The sequence below is a fragment of the Chaetura pelagica genome, unplaced genomic scaffold, assembly GCF_000747805.2.
Source record: "Chaetura pelagica isolate M959 unplaced genomic scaffold, ChaPel_1.0 scaffold138, whole genome shotgun sequence".
Lineage (NCBI taxonomy): Eukaryota > Metazoa > Chordata > Aves > Apodiformes > Apodidae > Chaetura > Chaetura pelagica.
In genome coordinates, this window is record NW_009954215.1 from 593,933 (window position 1) to 615,153 (window position 21,221).

The window sequence follows — 21,221 nt, forward strand, 5'->3', positions numbered from 1 at the left end:
GTACTTATTCTCAGCAGGAAATGGAAATACGTTCCAAAGCTAACACCACCATTTGTTATGCATTTAAGAGGGATACCTTTGGCTTTAGAATGGCTGTATCATTCATAAGGACTAGAAAAAAAAATATCTGGATGGCACAGAGGATCAGATTTGGATTTTGGAACTTCTCACCACTTCAAAGTTTTACACACCATAAAACCTGCTGTTTTCATGGAAGAAGGCTATACACCCAATAGAGCAGCCAATGAATATGTTGCCACAGCACACATGGTCTGCTGCCTTTGACAACTTTGTTCACTGTCATTTCAATAGAGGGCAGATAATACATGGATGCAAATAACCAGCCCATGAAGCCAGTGAAGCAAAGCCAGAGCCAGATGGGAGGAAGCAAAAGCTTTGTGGATGTGGCACTTTCACACTGTAAAGCCCAGAATGTTTCCCTAGAGCATCAAGATGCACATTAAATTCAGGCCAAAACATTCTTCAGAGATAGAAATAGTAAGAGTACTGAACCTGAAATGGAGGGTTCCACGTTTCTGATAAAGCATCTTCTCCTTCTTCAGCTGTTCTATCCAACCTTCAAACTGCAGCACGACAGGCAGACTTTTATCATCTCTCCATACAGTCTTCACAGAAAGGTTTGTCTTCTTAGGCTGCACTCAAATCACAAGTCCAGAAAAGGAAAGGACAATTGTATCAGATTTACTGCATTCATATTCACTAACTTCATGCACCTGCATCAAAACGTAAGTAATCACTTCTACAGCTCTCTTTCTAGCCATATAGTCTCTTTGTCCTCTCCTCCTCTGACTTTCTGTCTGTAGTTGGTCTCCCAGAAATTTACAAACAAGTTTTTGTTTGTTTTCTTTTTGAACCTAGTTTTACATTGCAAGTTATCAAAACAGACAAAAATAGAAGCAGCACTAAAAGCGTTTTGGTTTCAACACTGGCAATAGTATCTCTCAGCAAGATGGCTGGCCTGAAAAACACAATACTGAGTCAAATAGATCGTATTTGTATTTCCTTCTTACCACTGGCAGACTCTGATAGCTGGCCGTGAAGTTCAGTTCCTGTTGTGCACTCTTTATTTTAACACAGAGAAATTTGGCTTGTTCATTATTCTCCAAATGAATCTCATTCTTCACAAGCTGGTTCCATAGAGATATCATTTCACTGTAGCTATGCAGAACATTCCTCCCAAGGTGATTAAATGTGGATGCCTAAAAAACAAAGATGAACACATTAGTCTGACTGAGTTATGACAAACAGAATCCTGTTGTGCCAGCAGAACAGCACACAGGTGAAAAGAATGCTTTATTTTTGAGACTGTAATTGCAAGAACTGTTAGAAATAGTGTGCCAGCTTTTCCATTTTCAAAATATTCTCAATTGCCATAAAGGTATCCAAGTTTTTCATCCCCTCTAAGCAAGGGAGAGAGAAAAAGCTTAAATAGCTGAAAATAGTCAAATAACATTTTTTCTCATTCAAGGATGTTTCTCATAATCCTCCACACTGTGCCCAAACCAGCAGTGATCTAACATGAGAAAGCTGCAGTTCAGAATAAAGGAACACCTTAAACATAAACCTCAGCTAAAGATTTAGACAATTGCAGTGGATTCTAAAGGAAAGGCAGAAATTCCAGGTTCTCATCTCATACAGAAGCAGGTAAGAAGTTATGCTTTTTAAGACGTATCTACACTTTGCATAGTGACAGAGGTTTATCTTACTGCCTCATGCACAGCAACTGTGATGGTATCAGTTTAAACCTCCATTCCATACATTAGGAGGAAGCTTAGAATCCACACACTCCAGCACACTGCTTCCACCCAGTGGATATTTAATAATTATAACAATTATAATGATTTAAATTAATAATTTCATAGAACATGAAATAATTCCAGTAGAAAAGACAAGACGATTACATGAGAACCTGCTATTGAAAGTTCTCTCCCATGTTTGTGGGAGACTGGAGTCATTCTCCAAGTCAAAACGTGACAAATAACCTTTCACTTCACAGGATTGTTTCAAAACACTGACCTATCCAGTGCTCTAGCCTGCAGCAAGATCACCATTTCTCTTGCTCAATCTGTTCACATTGCTGAGTGATGTCAAATTGTCTCAAATTTAAGTGAATGTTGTAATCATTGGGATCTACCACCAAAGCCATACACTATAGGAAGCATCATGTTACTAACCTGCAGGTATGTGGTAGCTGGTGTGTAAATGTGAACCCTCCCTTCCTTTTCATTGCCTTGATCTTTATAGAACAGTTCCACTACAAGATTCTTAATGGAGAGAGCTTTTCTAGTTGTCAGTTCCATAGTCATTAAACAAGCAGAAAGCTGAGGTTGATGTAGTTTGTGAGCTGCATACAGATATAGCCATGGGGTGTCTATATTTAATCCACCTGGAAAGCATATATATTAAAGTTGGCAGAAAAGTGAGATTTCAAGCTATCTAGATTCTAACTCCACAACAGAGCTGATAAAATGTTGGGACTTTGAAATGAGGCTAAAATGCTACTATCAACCTATTATCTTCCAATTGCCATAATCTCTGGATTATATAATGAAATGAATGTCCTTCACTAGCATAACATACTGCATAATGTAACACATAGGGAGGTCTGCTAACAAAAAAAGAAATGTAAAAAGTCCAGTACCTAAATGGCACCAGGAAATTATTCTACTGCATGACTGTAACAAAATGTGAAATCTTGTCCTAAACAGTAAGTTTGTAACAATTATTCCTACAGTTACAATAATCACATTAATCAAACCTGTTCTGACATTTGGCAACAGTGAAATTCAACTCTCTAGTACTCTCATTTAGAACAAGATTTGTATATTATTTTGGAAATTAGTTTATAGATAGCTCAGAATGCTTATGTATTACAATCTGCTGAAATTTCACAAGTAGACTCTTGAAATTTTGCTGGTCATTTATCAAATTACACCATTTACTCATTAAGACATAGCTCAGTATCTCACAATTATTTTGACAGGCACTAAGAAAGTAATGTCCAAATTTTTAATAATGTAACCTTAGTCCTTTTCACCATAACAAGCAGAATAACAAAGCCACAGCAGATGGGATCTACTGTTAGGAACAGTACTGATTTGAGCAGGAGGCTGGTCTAGATGACCTCTATGGTCCAGTATTTCTATGATTCTGTTATACCCATGCAAAACTGCCTCACAAAATCCCAGCAGCCACTGTCAATGGCTGTTTTTCTAATCGCAGACTGAAAAGGATTTGTGGTACCTCACCTTCCCACGTCTTCAGGCCATTTCTGGATGCGTCTTTCCACTGCAGCCCAGCCACAAATGGCACATGGTCATTATATTGCACCTCAAAGTTGGTGCTGCTCTGCAAATAAACCTGAGAGCTGTGTGTGTGCTGTAGCTGGGTTCTGTAATTCACCTGTTTTTCCAGGACTTGAATGGTAAACTGGAAAACAAGTGAAGCAAATTTAAATAAAAGCAGGATCCCTTCTTCAGGGTTAAGTTCACACAGACACGCACAGTAGATGGAAGGTCACAGCTAGTGTCTCTGCTCTGCACACTTGCCATTCACTTCATAGCTTTTAATGCACGCTGGCCCATTATAGGTTGGGATTTCTTTAATATGCATTTGCTACATCTGCTGGAGACTAAAAAAGAAAATTTTCACTAATTTTTAGACCATTTACTTTGCTGTTCTAAGGCAATAAGAGAAGAACTACAACTACTAAGAAATATAAAAAAATTACAGGAATAATTTCTTTAGCTTCTGTAAGAACTTTCTACAAATAAGACAAAAGATAACAGGGCATGCCAATATAAATAATTATTTTATTTATTTTTCTAGCCTGTAGAATGTGCTTCAAAAGAAAGCATAAACGCCACCTAAGGTTTTTAATTATACTTTACTGAAAATCAAAATCAAGCAAAAAAACCCCAAATAGGTCTGATATTAGTTCAGCTACTGCACTCCATACCAACTGCCACCTAAACACTGTAATGTTGAGTTATTACAATCTGCACCCTCCTTCCACATTGCTTGAGCAAAGGAACCTTCAGAAATCTCTGTGATCGTTCGATATGCACAAACTCTGCAAAAAACACAGACTATGTTACACCCAGGCTTTTTTAGTATTTGAAAAAATCCACCTATTGATTTTCCTTTGTTCTTTTTAAATGTCAGTGATCTCTGCATTCCTGGGTTAAGACCCTACCTAACCCAAACTTGTTTGGTGTGGATATCTGACTTATATTACTATTACATAACACAGTCAGGGAAAAAAAAAGTCTTAATAATTTTTTTTTTTCTTAGTTTGCCATTTAAATATTTGAAGTAAAGGTCTTACTGTACAACAACCATTATTACCTCCATGAAATAATTGACTAGAGATGAACTGGAGCTGTTCTTAAATGTTTGGCTGATCAGCAGTTTCTTGTTGTTGTTTATTTCATCCCAGTGTTTTCCATAGTTTACTTCCATCAGGGAGGAAATCCAAGATGCACTTGCTTCATGTTTCAGGTCAACCTAAAGAACAGAAAACCACCTTTTCTGTAACCCATGCTTCTTCCTTCATTCACTACTGTTAAATGCCTGTAGGAACATTCCCAAGTAGCAAGACTAAAGCAGAAAGGGTTGTGAATTTTCCAAAGAAAAAATCACACAATTATAGAATCATTTAAGTTGGAAAAGACCTTTAAGATTGAGTTCAACTGTTAACCCAGCCAAGTCCACCTCTAAACCATGTCCTTAAGCACCACATCTTCACATCTTTTAAATACTCCCAGGATGGTGAATCAGCCACTTCCCTGGGCAGCTTGATCCAATGCTTGACAACTCTTTCAGTGAAGCATGTTCCATCAGAAAATATAAATTCAGTATACAAAGCCCAAAACTTTTATTCTATATGCTCCCAGTCAAATTGGTTTTGTCAAAAGCTAAGGTAACTGGGCTCAAGTACTTCTGATGGACTGCCCCATGGATTTACTGTGCAGCTGCAAAGCCTGACAAGATCTTGCTTAATGGGAAATCCTAACACTTCCTGGCTTCAGTTCAACTTGGACCAAATGCAAATCTGAAAGGATACAAAAATTTTCCTTGAATTCAGAAGCTTATTTTTCAGCCAGCTCTCTGTTCTGCAGGGAATACCCAGTATTAATGGTGATTTACTTTTAAATTAACCTTTGTCGTCTTGCCATCTGAAAAGGAAGAAATTTTAAACATCTGCTTTTCTGCATGCAAGGGTTACACACACCCTGAAATTTCTAAGAAAGCATACAAATATGAACCAGAAAATTACTACAAAATGTAGTAAAATGCCTTATTTTCCAGACATAACAGCATTCCTGACTTTTAGTTGTAAGGACAGAACAAGATAAATAACAAACTTACTAATACTATTGTTTCACATATAACAAAAATGTTACAACAAACATTCTGCTGGAGTTCTGTGAACTAATACATTAAAAATTACATCACTGGGAAGTTCCACTCTTTACAGCTACAATGGCCTGCAAAAATTAACAACTTGGCTGGATATCTTTGTCTACACAAAAAGCAAAGAGAAACAGGATGAGAAGAGAAAGACTGATCCACAAACGACATGTTGGGTATTGCTCTGTTGAAGTCTCTCAGTGTGTGAGTGGCACAAGAGTACCCACCAGAAAACTACACAAGAGCTATGGTCAGTATCTCTACCTTGTGATTATAGGTCGGAGTCTGCATACACTGAAGTTCATGCTCAATATCAAGTCTGTATATACCATGTGCATCAGTCTCCACTTGAATTTTTTGCCGCATACTGCATTCATGATGAAGATTTTTTGCCTCTCCTGTTCAAGTTAAATCACAAAGTTAACCTATTCAAACAAATCAGAAGTTAACTTTCAAAATGTTAATAGTATACATCTAGTGTTGGCATCAAGGCTTCTATTTTTCAAAAGGATTAAAGTGAAATTTGTCTGTTTTTACAGATATATACTTGTTGATTTATCCTACAAATTCAAAGGAAAACATGTATTTAACAAACCTGCATTTAGAAACAGTGAGCTTGCATTTGCTAGATAAGTGCTTTACATCTATGAAAACATTACCACAGTAAAATGTAAGAGACAAGCAGATATTTAAATAATGTAAAACATCTGGCAGCATGTTCTGCAGTCCAAAGGTACTGACCAAAGTTTGTGAAGATTGTAACAACACTGATTATTAAGTCCATTACCATGAAGTTCAGCTTAGAAATTATCTTAACTATCTCTTCAGGAGCTGGACACATTTTAAAGACTACAGTCTTGTCAAAACACCATTTCTGACACTTGAACTTGTTTTCCATCCTAACAGCATTCAATAGCTTTGCATGTCTGACTACAGACATGCTGTGTATGCAAAACAATTTGTAAAATGTTGGAGAAAATGTGTTAAGCATTGTAAATTTCTATTGTTTCCACAAACCATACCACAAATGAAAATCCTAAGAACAGCCATGTTATGGGCTTTACATGTATCAGTCTGGGGCTCTTTATTTTATGCTCTATTAAAATTTAAGATGTTTCTAAGTGCAGATAATTGTAAACTGTTGGCTTGTATTAAAAATGGCTTGAAAATGATCCACTTATTAAGGCCAATTTTTTTTAAGAAAAGCAAAGGCTCTCCTCAGACATCTACCATATTTCCATGTTCTTCCAGTCACTTCTTATTCAGATGCAATAAATAAATAAATCAGGAACTAAGTTTATTTCTTAAATGGAATTTTACGTGGATGAAGCAAAAGCTGCTTTTTTTTTTTTTTTAAATAACTTTAATCCAGTACCTCTACAAGGAATCACCTGCCAACCACTTTAAGTAGAACAGTTGCCAGACTGGATTTATATCAAAATATGCCTTAAGCTCTAAATATATAACTTTATAATTACCTAGTTATAGCTAGACATAACCCAATACTGTTATCAGTGTTCAAGTATGTTTCTGTTTGTGTGTATAAAATATTCTGATCAGCATGTTATTTTTAGCTTAATTATGGGGTCCTACCTGTGTAGGTTTGAGGAAACTTTACTACTCATATTGCTGCATACTGTCCCTGAATGTGCAACTATACATATATGTGTGCTATATGCGTACTATACATATATGATCACTCTATAACGATGACCATGACTAGCTACTGCAAGTGTTCAACATGTTGATATTGTACTGATATTCACCTGTTTTGTCCAATAAAACTAAGGCACAGTTCATACATACAGCCAGGGGAACATGGCCAATTGCATCCTAGAAAGAGTTCCTCATATTGTTAAGTGTATATATGCAACCATTCATTTTGTACAAAAACCTGAAGAACACAAATTAATTAGGAGCAATTCCCACTGAAAAAAGTAATTTTTAATGAAATGTTGGACATGCTTGTGAAAAGCACTCTAAAAAAGGATTTTTAAGTATGCAGACTTAAGGAATAAAGTTAAAAAATCAACTAAAATCTTTCTTGTTAAGATAGTGTCCTAATCACAAAGGAAAGAACTTGCATAAAAAGAACATAAAAATGCTTTTTACTTTCTCCCTTTTTCATTGTACCTAGGAGTCCATATCTTATCCTCAAGCCATGAGACCACAAGCCTTCACGTTGCTGGAGAAGAGCGGCAACGTGTACTCCAAGAACACCTGGAAGGTTTATCTCCCCTTCCAGTGAGTATTGTCTCAGCTTATCACCAATCTTCTTCTCCAGAAATGCTACAAAAAGAGTAGAAGAGATTATGTATTGGTAGAACATAAAATTGTTTTAGCTAATTAAAGGAGTACTACAGTGGGAAAAACACAAATGCATTCAATTTAATCCCCTCTAACTGAGGAGCCCCACAATGTACTCCTTGTATAGTAAACAGAGCTAGATATTCCGGCTCTTTCTCCAATACCTATACAGCCCATAGACCATATTTCTCAGACACCGCTTAAAGTTTAGTGAAATTAATCCATCCAAAACTGCTTCTAAAAGGAAACAGATTCTAACAGATTGATCTTTTAATTAACAAAGACATAATATGTGGGCATGTGGATATTTGCTTCTACATTAATTCAGAGCAAGGTTGTGGCTTCACAACAGACGAACTGGCACAGCCCAGTTCTCTGGGGATCAGAGTTTGAAATCAGACCAGAACCACTTTTAGATGCAATCACTGGCAAGCCATGTGAAAGTTAAGGATGAAGATGATGTCCCAAAATCCAAGCTGGAATTTTGCATTCCTTCTATACTATTTCAATGTCTTTGCCACATGGAGACTACAATAAGAAATACTATGGAAAAAATGAGACCCTTAAACTTACTGGTTTATTCTACTGTATTAACTTACCTTTTAATGATTCAATTTTATACAATAGTAAAAGTACTCTTTCTGATATCTTCTCTTACGTTTTCTTCTTAGTGTATTTGTGAGGAAAAAAAGATTTCAAGATTTTTAGAATAGGTCTTAAGAGACATACTGTAGCTACATATATGTCTCCACAATGTTCTGTACTATAAAAAGTAAAAACTAAAGAATATTCCAAGAGCTGTTATTTTTTGGTATTTTTAAGTAATTCCTTACATCTTATTTCTTCCACCCTCTTCAACAATAGGTAAAAAGAGATATAAAAAATTATTTATAATTCCTATTATTCTGAAACACATATTAGTAACAATTTATCATGCATAATAATTTTTAAAAGCATCCTTACTGGTTTGAAAGGAACTTTAGAAATACACATCCAAAACCAGGCAACTCTGATACGTAAAGGCTCCAGAACCTACTTTTATATGGCAAATACTTATTGTCCTCTAACCTGAAAGAAATGCAGCATCCTTCAATAAATTATGCAGAGATACTGAAAAAGCTATCTTCTTGCCCAGCTGTTTAGTGATGTTTCCTGACAGAATGATAGGACTGCTTTGTTTTACCAGCTTTACCTCCAGCTGGGTCATGTATCTCTGCTCTCCATTCAGAATCTGCAAATCTGTCATTCCCTAAAATAATAAAAAAAAAAGAAACCAAAACATAAAACAAACAAACAAAAAAAAATCCACTCAACAGTATAAATCAATTAAGTTTTGAGAAAGCAGTAGTGTTAAGACTGAGGCATTTCAAAAATTATATGAGAGGAGGAAAAAATACACCCAACAACTCCACTTCCACCCTTCTAAACCATAAAACTTGCTGCCAGTAAATAATGGGGAGAAAGGATGGATTTGGTTTTCCAATTATTAAAAAAAAAAAAAAAAAATCAGTGGTGTAAGATGCTATTTTATTCACTTCCTACTGCCTTTACTAGTGAATGAAATCTCTAAGAACATTAGAATATTAGGCCAAAAACTGAAATGATGCTACTGAAAATACTGGCAATCTGACAGTAGATAACTGGATTTCGGTTGGACTAGATGCAAATGCAACAATTTGCAGTCTAGTGTTGTAGTCAGGAGAAACATCCATTAACTGTTTGTTGAAGTATTACCTTGGGGGAAAAAAAAAAAAAAAAAAAAAGACATTATTTATGTGCTCACAATAGGAAAATGCAGTGGTTGAAACCAACTGTCATTGGAGGCCCACATAAGACAAGGCATCCTGCTATGGCTATCAATTGCATAATTAAAAAAATATTCATAAACAAAAATGCCCATAGAGTTTTGATTATAAACTCCCACCTGCATTTTTCTTTATTTTTTCATTCCAGAGTTCAAACATTGGCATTCTCTTGCTTATTCCCCAGCATTAAAAAAAACACCACAATGATTTTGTGATATAAAGAACAGTATCTTAAGAGATTCTTACATCTATAGAGTCAACAGAAGTGAAGAAATTAACCTGGGCTTACTCAGAGTCTTTACACCTGGTCAGAACACAGGTCCAAAACACCATGTGACAACATATACACATAATGAGCCAAAGTCTACATGAGTCAATGCTTTCTTTACTGACTTAACACTGGAAGGAACCTAAAGGTTTTGAGTAGATGTGAATGTGGAAGAAGTAGCTTTAGATTACTTGCAGAAGCCCTGGCTTAAAAGCTTTTAAACCACAGCAATTTAGCACTGAGTCTATCTCAAAAATAAGGAGAACTGGTAATTTCCCTAATGGATTGCTCACAAAACTGTTTTTTCAAGGTATGCGCTTTCCACTGCCTTTCCATTGCCTTTGCAACTTACCTTAATGTAATATACATCTCGGTCATCTACTATCAGCTCCAGGTGTCCACTTCGTGAATTTTTAGAGTACTCAATTCTCCCTTGGATAAAAATAAGACTGTTTACTTCTTCTAGATATACACTGCTCATACAACATATGCTGGACATAAAACTTTACCAAACTGATAGTTGCCATGGTTGTGAAAAATACATTTACTGAGTAAAACATAATAAACATCAGAAAAAAGTTAGGAATAAAGTTCACAAAGGTATTGAAGCATCCTCAAGAATACACATCTCATTTTGAAAGGACAATCTGAGAACACTAATTCAGAAGAAGGATCAAAGCTGCCTCCAATAAACTAGCTTAGTTCTGGCCTGCGCTAAAACTTAGAAGCTGTGTTGTGCTATGGAGACATTTCATGAGCTCAGAACACTGTGCAGCCAAAGCTTCACAGACTGTAGGTAAATTTTCCCATGCAATCCACTTTAAAACAACTAGGATTAAAAAAAATTAAAATCCAGAGAGACATTCTAAGTATGTGATATGACAGAACACATCAAAACAAAACATCACTTGACCAGCATGTCGAAGAAGGTGAAATACATTGTCTATATTATTACCATATATTTATCAGTTTATATCTCATCAATGTGTTTGTTGATTTTGTTTTCTCTATTACACTTTGATTGAAATGTTACTTTTTATTATGCACAGCAATATCATACTCAGTATTTAAATGATTTGGCAACAAGCAATTTCAGATCATAACTATCAGAATGCAGCAAACTAAAATTCAGGAATAGTAAGGTCAGTTCAGCACGTGCAAAAGACTACAGAACTGTGTTCCTTAGACTAAACTTCATATATACAGCTTTCCTCTCTAAGGTGAGTTTGTGAACCAGGTACTGAACCTCTGACTGTGCAAAACTCTTAACCAATATGCAAAAGCCACTAGGAATGGGAAGCAGCAAATGGGATGACTATCATATAATAACGCAGTTTTAGCATTAGATTAATGACTGAACTACAGAGATATTGATCTTTTAATTCTAATGAAATTCTCCTAATTGACATTAACTGATGATCTGGTTCTCAGTTGAAAAACCTACCATTGATCTCTATTTTTTTCTTAGGTTGTATAAATTGGATTCTGAATTTCTTCTGTGGGACACTAAAATTTAGGTCAACACCAACATCCCTTTTCAATTCTGACTTCGGAGTCCCAATGAAGAAATGAAAGACAGCTTCATTCGGGATCCATGAATTCTCCTAAAAAACCAGAATAACCACATTTGCAATCAGCACAGCATTTACAAAACAATCTATCACACTGAGCTACATTATATGATCATAGCCACCTGCACTGCTACAATAATTTTTCACCTATCTGGTTTTGAAGATTTTTGATTTTGTAGACCTTGAAAGCCAATTACATTGGAATATACAGGACTGAGATACACCATTCTTTCATCAGTACAATCACCTAAAGCCAAAGTAAAACATATCACAATGGTACCTGAGAAATATAATTATATGCAGCTTCCACAATGTACTGCTGCAGGCCTCTGTCTTGTTTAGTTAATGTGACAGCCACTCTCAAAGGTCCAGTAAATGGGAAAAATAAACCACTAGCTGGGTCAGGATACAACATTTCAGAACACAGCTGCCAGCCAATAATCTCAGACACTGGTGGAAGACAACAGTTGAACATTCAGTTACAACAACAAACAATGAAAACATGTACGTGAACACTACACTGATATTGCACTGGATATTTCAGGATGATAAAGTTTTCTAAGACAAAGAAGATAGCTAGGCTCACCTTCCTTCCTAGTGCAAGATCTGGTTTCTGTGTGGTCTTGCAAAACACCTACATCTTCTGTCTCATCCAGCACAGTGAAGTAGAGTTTAGAGCTACAATCAAGAATTTCAGTCACGTAAAACCAATTATTCTAAAGTTACAGCAACATTTAAGCAAAATTTTCTGTTATATGCCATCTCTTCCTAGGTGGCTAAACCAAGAAAGATTAAGTTCTGCTAAGGTCAGTCTACTTAATAGCACTCATTTTTATCCAGTTTCCATGTTTAATCTGTCACTATCTTGAGATTCTTCTGAAGTTCTTCACAGCCAGTATTAGATTTCTCTGTTCTGAGCAATTTAGTATGGTCAGCTCATTTCAACTCCACTCACTTCCTGGGCTTGTAGATATTTTTTTTCTCTTAGGCTAATTATGAACATCAGTCTTGTTCCAGTCTTGAAGTTCTTCCAGAACTTCACTAAACTGTTTGTACAAGAATCATCATCTCTGTCTGCCTTTGATGAGAGCAAGAGAGTTAATGCAGTATCTCACAAACTCTACAGTCAGTCTTCTGTTCAATTAATGCACAATTCGGGTTAGTAATTATTTTGACTTTCATTCTGGTCTGTCATCTAACTCAGCTGACGGAAACAGAATTACATCAGTACATTTCCTATAGTCCTAAGGGAATAAAGGGTTTAAATGAGAAATCTAGAGCCTTTTAGCTCTTTCCTGAACTACATATTCTATGGTACTGCAATGTTCCAGATTACAAGAAACAGAAAGAAACAACAACCTATATTTTGTAAATACTTCATTTATGTATTGCCATGTCTAAGAGGCACGTAGTTGACATGTTGTTTACCATATGTCATCACACTAATTACCTCAGTGTCTTCTACCTGGACTTCTATCAAATGTAAAAGTCCAAAGAAAAATGAATGCCAGCAGAAAAACAGAGCTGATAAAATATATTTCTTCTCTATTAATGAGCCTGACATTAAGTTCTGAGTCATGGAAGTTACGAAAATTACTCTTAAAGAAGACGCCCTTGGTTAATCTTACCTGAAATTAAAAATCTCCATAGATTCTTCTGGTGTGTTCAAGAAAACTTTGACCTCTTGCCCTTTTTTTACCTGGATTCCTCCATCAAGACTAGTAGATGTCCTCATTCCTGTTAACCAGCTCAAGCCAGCTTGTCCCAGAGTCCCCACAGTTCCCATTTGGACAGAAAGCTGGACAAAAGCACTGTTGAAAGATTCAGATAAATATTGTACTATGAAAGCACCTTCTTTTTAAAGTCCTTCCTTTACACCATAGGCTGCTCATCCTTGTCAATTAATACATCGTGTTTGATGCTGTAACACAACATATTCTAACATAAAAATCATTATGACAATTTTGTTTCAGGAAATAACTGAAAAAAGTATATGTAAACACATATACACTTTCTAACACAAGTAAAATAATAGTTTTACTATATCTCTTATGGGATTTGAACCCAGACTTCAGCAATGAAATACCAGGGAAGGGAAAATGATTGAGTATAATGGTATAAGTTTATCTCTGTCTATAGAGCACTTAGTGAAGTTTAGTAAAAGTATTCAGCATCTATAAAAAGCTACGACAGCCTGGTAAGGAAACTCTGGGTTAAATCATCCATTGGCTTGTAGATCCATAACCTGTAATTGCATGTCTGATCCTGAGATAAATCCAAAATGCCCATCCTGAAACAGGTAAAACATTTAAAAGATCATCTGCATGCAAGGATTTAAGAATTTGATTTAGAGCTGGGAGAAATGGTCAGCTTAAAACAGAACTGCAAAAGTTTAGTAATGGAGCTCAAAATCAGACAGACAGGATGGGAAACCACTGTTGTCCTTACAGCATAGCAACCATCCAGCAATGTGAGGCTGATGACTTCTTCAGGCATCTCCTAACTGATTAAAATGGACATTCACACAAAACTCACATGAGGAATTGCTATTTGACAACAGAAATATGTGAAAGTGACACATTTGCAGCAGTCACTACCTTGGCTTGATATATCCATTCAGAAAGAAATTTGACTGTTGTTTGAAATTTGCATTCCCTTTGATTTTGACATTGATTGATGCTGAGGCATTGACTGCCAGCTGAACAGGAAAGCCTGAAATTGATGGAAACTGTAATTCTTCAGTGGCCAAACTCAGCCTTTTATTAAACTGGACTTCTTGGCCCTGTGGTAAATAAATAAATAAACAAAAAAAGAAGATAATTTTATTTTGCATAATAAAGTCAGCACTCGAAAATTTTTACAGATATAACTATCCATTGCATTTGTCTGCTGTGAAAGTGTTTTTGACTGAGCTGATTTGGGAAATAGGGTAGAAAGCAGCCCCAAGCCTGCATCTGGCCAGGGCATGAGTTAGACACTAGTCTTACTCCAGCTAAAGAAAGAATAATTTTTCATTCAAGCATGCATGGATTTAAGTGAGAAAAGCAAGAGGTAAGAACTATCAGACAACAGAACAATTTATTTCCTACTGTACTGAATGCTATTTAAAACCAATATATATCAGTGTCTTTTATAGTCCAATTTAGAGAAAAAAAAAAAAGTAATATTTTTTATCTTTTACAAATCTGTCAGAAAGTAGTGTCTCAAGGCATTTACTTTCAAATAGAATAAAAGTTTCCTTTTACCTTCAGAAGCTTGACGGCCAGTTCAGCCAGATCTAAAGAATAATGTTTCATTTGTTTTCTTAAATCTTCACAATCCAAGAAGCTAAGTTCATTTCCAAAGATTTTCATACTTAGCCCACATTTCACCACCTCCTTCCTCACTGTTCTCTCAGTGAACTGACACATGATAAATAAATCAGGAAGAGAATTATGTTTATATTAATTTCCTTCAAAACTCACAATAAACAATTCTTTAGTGCAGCCAAAGTTACTAGGAAACAGACATAAGGCTCCCTTTTATAAATATTTCAAGACAGCTTATGATGCTGGATTAGTAACTGTTCTTTCCAGGTTACCTTCATCTCCTTACCACACAATCTGACCTTCACTATGAACACAGGTAATGTCCAGTCCAAAAATGACTGGACAAAAGGAGAAATACTGCAATACATACTCACAAACAGATGAAACATTGAAAAATACAACCTCAATATACGATTACAGCTGCCAGGATTGCTAAATAAACTGCTAAGAAGTAAAAATTTTACTTTTTCCCTCCATATCAATCAATGCAACAGGAACACAACACAAACATGAGTTCACACTGTAAGAAGATACTCTAAGACGTGCCCCAAAAGGAGAAATGGGCTAAGACAAACAAAATAAATCATGAGCCCCAAGCCTTTCAGATAATATATCAAGAACTGAATTCCCAAAGCTTTCCTCTTACATACATAGAACATAGCTCTCTCCAAACATGGGTAAATTCATAAAGCGTTACTCTAACATCTGACATCAAACTGGGAAGTCAGACTGCAAACAGCATGACTCAGGAACTCAACATCAAGCAACTGTTTACAGTGCCACAGAAGTCAATCGACAAAAGGACAACTGAATAAAGAGGATCAGAGCTCAAAATAATGACAGGAAGTCCAAAAGAATAGGCAACATACTCCCTAGCTGAAAGTCACTATTTTGAGACAATAAAATAATCTGAAAAACTAAAAATCTGGCTCTTCGTTGCTTTGTATTTTATGCAGTTGTTAAATTCTCTACAAATGAGTGGAAGAAGTTACACAGGCTTTATGCAAAGGAGTCACATTAATACAGAGCAATTGTCCAGTGCTAGATGGGGCCGTAAGTCTAACTGGGGAATGTAATTAATTTTTTCAAGATCTACAGAGTAAGTTACCTTTTTGACTAACTCACTCATCTTACTGTACTTCCTACCAGAACAATTCTGATTAGCTTTTCTCAACTTTGGCTTGCCAGACTTGGTCACAAGATGATCAGTGGGGCTGTATCGCTTTGAAGTCAGCTTCCTCTGGTTGCCTTTTCCTGATGCTTCCACTGGGTTTTCTGCCTTGTGATTTCTTTCATTAGTGTTTGCAAAGAAAGGGTCACTGAAAGTAGCAGACTTGTGCCCCAAAATCTTCTGCATAAAAGCTTCAGCATTCTCTAATCGTACTCCAACCTACGGGAAAACATACAGCATTGACAAGCCTGACAACAAGATACACAAGCTCTATCCAGTTCTACAGGCAGAAATTAAAAAAATACATCCAGACACTACCTTTAAGGTCTCAGACAAAGAAAGATTTGCCATACAAGATCATAGTGGTCTATGACGTTTAGTATCCTACCTCATGCAGCATCCAATACTGGATACTTCACAATTAAATCTTTCCAGTAAAAAGTCTTTAGTTTGTTGATTATGTAAATCTCAGTACAAAATAAAAATCCTTTTTTATTCAGGTACTGGTTGTTTAAACCATGATGGGATGGTTTGAGCTACTCCCTTTTAAGCATGTCCCAAACAGTATTTTCGTTGGAAAATAATAATGCACCCTTTCAGTGATCCTGAAACAAGATTCTATTTAGCAGTTTGACTAAAGTAATATTACTAACATACATAAATTCAGGGTATATGACACTGAAAAAATATTTTATTCCCTTTCAAGCTTAAACTTGAGATCTGAAGGCTACATTAAATTCTTTCTTTCACATACTCTTTTTTACCTGCAATAAAGAGCCCATATGCCAAATATTGCTTTCTCTTGGAGGCACAGTAGAAGCACAGTTAAAGACGATGAGGTTGCAGGCAGGCTATTTAAATATCCAAAGCACTGGATGCCAAATAGGACTAAACCAATGACTTCAGCTAGGTATATACAGCTCTACCTCTTGCATTAAAAGAACAGCATACCCAAAGCCAATCTATTTCCCACTGTAAGACAACCAAGAGAATCTTACTATCCTAAACAGGAGCTAGACCAGCATCTCAGAAAGCACTGATCTTTATCTTGCTTTTGAATCAACACGAGCTGACTGTAACTTACTTGGCTAGTGTATGGTACTATCAGAGTGAAAGGGGTTTTATTATGAGTAAGTTCATTACAGAACATAGTTGTTGGTCAGAGGCAACTTGCTGTAGCAGTGACAAGCATATCTTGCTAAGGGAACCTGAGCAGGAAAATAGAAAATATTTATTTTTACTTCAATACACCAAGCATCCCTTGACCAGGGGGATTAAAAATAAATAAATAAATAAATAAATCCATAAACTTGCCTCCAGTAGATTTATAGCCTGCCCCATGAGGTGAACAGTCAAATTTGTCATAAGTGATCGTGGTAGAAAAGATGCAGGAGAAAAGACCACTGATGCTTCCATGTTTGCACTTGCACTAGCTGCAAGAGAAAAATCAGGTGTTTGTCATTTGGAGATCAGACACTCTCCTATATTTTTCAAGTCTCAACACTCTTTGGAAAACTGAGACTTGGCTTATAAAAAAGATGGTGAATAAAATATTAGGTAGACAGGTGAAATTATAGAATTTTATAGTATATTGAAGACTTGAATGGACATCAATGAAAACCTAACTAACACTAAAAAAAAGAGCATTTACAATACATATTATACACAAATGCAATGGAAGAGACAGAAAATCAAAATTTTACTCTGAAAAATATCTATTTTTTTTTGTTATGAACAAATTATGAGCAGACAAAAACCAGGAAGGAATTAGACTGAATCTTTTCTTATTTCAAGGAAAGCAGATGAATCAGAAGAAAAAAATACATCCCCCATTGCTGCAAAGTAAGCTCACTAAGGAAAGAATCAAAAGTCAGTGTTTTTAAAATAATCACAAAACTTCACTGGCTCTTATTCTCTTCTCTCACAAAAGGCATGGTACTTGGCTTGCTGGAATCACATTTTATATACTCCAAATAAGGACAAAGCAGAATCAAGCCTTAATTGACCTGTCTGGGTATTACAGAGTCATAAAATTAATATTCCCTGACGCAACACGTAACGGATCGGAAAAGCCGTATGGAATTCAAGAATCCACATGCTACAAAGCATCAGGTTCTAAAACTTCACATACCTGAGTGAAACGTGACATCAGAATATGAAGAGTATTTCCATGTCTCTTGGTCAAAATCTCTGCTAAGAATTTCATCAGGAATAGAATCTCGAAGGTGCTCCTTCAATGGATCATCTGTCTCCAGGAGCTGAGAGAGGTGACTCCAAACAAAGGAGCCCACTTAAAATAAACAAAAAAAAGTGCTTGGAAATTAGAGAAAAAATAAAAACAGCTTTAAAAAATGATTCAGACAACCTTTTTATTTCATTATACCAGAATTAATCCTAACCCATTTCCCTGTCCACAACAGCATTCACTTTTAGCACCATTCAAAGCAGTTTGATACACATATTTTTACCACAGTCAACTTATTTAAATACTGTCTTATTATTTCCCACATGGCATGTGAAAGGCTATTCACTCCCTAGTTTCATTTATGCCTCTCAGCCAACCTAGGCAGGCAAGGAGGATAAGGTTAACCTACTTATTTACTGTTTGCAAAGGATCTTCCATACTAAATTCAAAGGAATACTGTGATAAAATAATACAAATACAAAAAAAAACCCAACAGTCTGTGGAGCTCAAATACTCCTAAACTGTTTCTATTTCTTCTTCAAAGAACATAAACTACAGATTTTTTTAAAAGATGGTTTTAAACTTTAACTTTTATAGCACCACTCATTTTGGTCTTGAAAATCACCAACCCAATGTAGTGAAACAAACAAAATAAGTCTGGAATAGACTTAGCAAGACTAGCAAGCACTTGAAAATCTTAAAATAACAGGTAAAAACTATAAGCAAGAATAAACAAAGCCTTTTAAAGACAAGCATTAAGCAACTTTAAATATAGGGAGGTCTATTAATCAGATACCCCCCTCGAACACTTGACAAGTGATGGCCAACTCTTCTGAGGTTTATAATCAAATTACAGGTGGTCTTGTAAAAAAAAATAATAAAATTGGCAATAAAGTTTCTTTACATAGAGCAAACAGATCATTCTAACATACAAACTTTTTACATTGTGCAATGCACAATGTTTTCAAAAGCATTGGACATGTATGTGCTGTGTTGTTGGGGGCAAACATTTCCATGTGGTATAGAGTCTGATTTTTAAATAGTGGTGCTTTTTTTCTTTTCTCTGAAGATAAAAAGTATTAGGCTCCAGTGCTAATTCAATGCACAGACACTGAATATCAATGTAAATAATTTTTTCACAACACAACTTCTTTTTTCATACTGCTTTTTCTGAATGTGGCAACAAAAAAATGAATATGCATTCTAAGCCTCCAAAGGCACCTGTTAACCAAAAGTCTATTAAATTAATTATTTAGTTGCTACATCGACCAACAACAAAGGAAGGAAACAAAATTCATGACTACAGCATTAAATTGTTTAAAACATACAACATTTTGGATGGACTTCAGCTCCTTCATAAATCAGACAATTTATTTTTTCCACATGGAGCCACAGGGAGGAAAGCCACAGTATTGACAGTATCTTGCAGGATGATGCAATTTCTCTCTGTCTGAACTCTAAACCAAGAGGAACAAGCCCACTCCAAACCACCAGCCACATCATCAGGTGAACACAATGCTGAGCCTGAACTCAATCACTGCAGGATATACTGGTCTGGACCTAACATCCTGATAAAATGGATACATGGGCTCAAATTTAGAGCTGGCTACGATCCAGATACATCAGCGTGCAAACAGAGCCTGCTTTCATGTGCCTGCAAACAGCCTTACAGATATCCCTTTCATATTTGCTCCTTGACGGATTTAAAAGCAAAGGATTAGTCTAGAGACATTCTTTGTTGAACGTAGTGGAAACATTTAGAAAATATCCCTCTTTCACTCAAAATATGGGATCAACTTACACATCTCTGGGCTTTGATAATAAAGAACTGATCGGATTCTGTACTTTTATAGAACCTACAGTTTCATTTCATACTAGCCCAAACAGCTTCTCCTTCAGATAAGCTACTTAAATAAAAAGACTATTTTTAAACATAGTCTTGCAGATTTTCTACTTGTATCAGTTCTCAATTCAGTCTCTCATGTCATTAATCTGACTCAAATCAGAAAAAAACTGATCATGGAACTACAGACTCAGGAAGCATAAACTGTTAATTAACACATTACACTGATGCTAACCTTTTGCCAAATGACTGTTATACCATAGGTCAACTAAAATTCATTTGGATGTATTATTAACACCCCTCACAATGTCCTTTTCACAACATTCCTAACATGACATGTCCCAGTTGCCACATTTTGCTTTTTCCCCATGTTATAAACAGTTTCTTCTTTTTGCCATTAGATCCATAGCTGTCAAACTCTGATCCTTAGTGGGCTTTCAGTTGACCTGAAGACTCACTTCTGGCACAATGATGAGGCACTTCCCACTACGCCTTGATGCTAACTGCAGGAAGCCTCAAAGTTCTCAGGTATCTTAAATAATCTAAACAAAAATCTTCAGATCTGCTTAGTTTCTGTCTAATGCCATCTTTAAAATACTGTCATCAGTATTAAAACCAGATCAAAACTGATGTAAAATAACTGCAGAAGAGGAGAGCACCAAAGAAAGACCATGGTAGCAAGTCCTTATAATAAAATTTGTGTTACACAAGTAAACAAATTGTAAATGTGGAATTTAGGAGCATCAAAAAAGTAATTAAGAAAAAGTTTACTTTGTACTTGCAGCTTGCAGTATTTTTTTCTGCCATCTACTTCTTTCTCAACATAACAAAACATAATTTGCAGTTACCAATTTGTATTTCTAACGCACTAAACATCAAAGATGTTCTAAGCACCTCTCTCTCAAGAGCACTAATCTCTTAATGAAATGTTAATTCAGCATTATTAATGAAATGTCAGTAGAGGGAACTAATTCTATTAAGTCATGCCTTACTGACCATTGCTAAAATAACAGTATCACAATTCCAATACAAAATATGGCCATCACGCTGGCAGTCTTTTAAAAGCAACCTACAAAGTATTAAGATTAAATAAAAACATATATGGGTTGGTACCATTACACCTGTAAGATAAATGCTACATTGAAGAATTAGGAATGAGTAAGACTTCAGACGTTGCTTGGCTAACCTTGACTGGATGTTTCTTTCAGCAAAGTCTTTTGTACTTGTTTAAATAACTCTTCATGTGGACATTTCATTGCTGTATAATAAGCAGCGATCCTTATTTCCACATCTTCACTGGTTGCTTGATACAGCTGAACTAATACAGTAC